This window comes from Gigantopelta aegis, chromosome 3 (genome assembly GCF_016097555.1).
Source record: "Gigantopelta aegis isolate Gae_Host chromosome 3, Gae_host_genome, whole genome shotgun sequence".
In the NCBI taxonomy this organism is placed as follows: domain Eukaryota; kingdom Metazoa; phylum Mollusca; class Gastropoda; order Neomphalida; family Peltospiridae; genus Gigantopelta; species Gigantopelta aegis.
Window position 1 is genome coordinate 10619530 of NC_054701.1, and position 1256 is coordinate 10620785.

Below are 1256 nucleotides of genomic sequence, written 5' to 3' on the forward strand. Positions count from 1 at the left end.
CATTCAGTTCCTTCAGGCTTAGGTTTAGGGTTAAGGTTAGTGATAGTATTAGCGGGTTATAGCTAAAACGGAACCAAGCCAAAACGGCACCAAGCCAAAACGGAACCAAATTGGACAAAACGGAACCTGCATTGGCTAAAACGGCACAGAAATTTATGGCTAAAACGGAACCTACGATGGCTAAAACGGCACCATAATTGAATTTTATTTGAAGACTAGTAAATAAGACCAAAAAAACCAACAAAACAACTTAACTCAAATGAAAAGTTATTTATTAAAAGAAAAAATAAATGTTTTTGTGTCACTTCTGATAGTTGCACAAACAATCTTCAGGTCAGGTAAATTTATTTACGTGCTTCCATCAGATAACTGTTCAAGCACGCTCCCATTGGGAGCCGCCTCTGACAAGAGCCAGACGCCAATCTTGCTGAGGAGAGCTCTTGTGAACTTTGTATTTTTCTCAATAAAATAAGTCAAAACAAAAAGACCACCGGAAGTCGGAAGAAAACGTGAGCTGTGTATGCATTTCTTAATTTTTACACATTCAATAAAGACAACACTTTTCCTTGTTGTTGTATTGTTCCTGTATTGTTGTTGTTGTTGTTATAATTAACCCCACCATACAGATCTGTCTTAATGCTTACTACTACAAAAACTAATCTGTTTGACCAACAGTGTTAGTTGGGGATGCGGATGATTGGACACCTAACCCAAGCAATCTGGAGAAAGTGCCAAGTCTACATCATCAAAGTGGAAAGACTTTCGAATTCACCCCCCCCCCCCCAACCCCTATTCATTGCTCTGAACCCTAACCCTAATCCTGAAATTAAAAATAAGATAAGTTATCTATATTTATAATATATGGTGCAGTTTTAGCCATGATCATGATGGGTTCCGTTTTAGCCTGTACCCGGAGCGTTCGGAAGTCTTTCCAACAATATGTACCATACACTTTTTTTGTGGATTGCAAGCATTAAAATAGTTATTTTTCTTCTTTAATGAGCATGCTGGTGTAACAAAAAATCCTAAATTATGTTGAAAATGAAAATCATCCTTCAAAATGGGGAACACTTTTCACCAATAGGATTATACTTAAAATGAAATAACTATATAATCCATGAATTACTAATTAAAAAAAACTATAGAAGTCTTAATCGCGTTTCATGCGCATCACAAAAAGCATTCTGCAAAAGCCTTACACAATGTTTAATGTTTTTCTGTAGAAACATTGCGTCTGCTTCCGAACAAGACGTGGA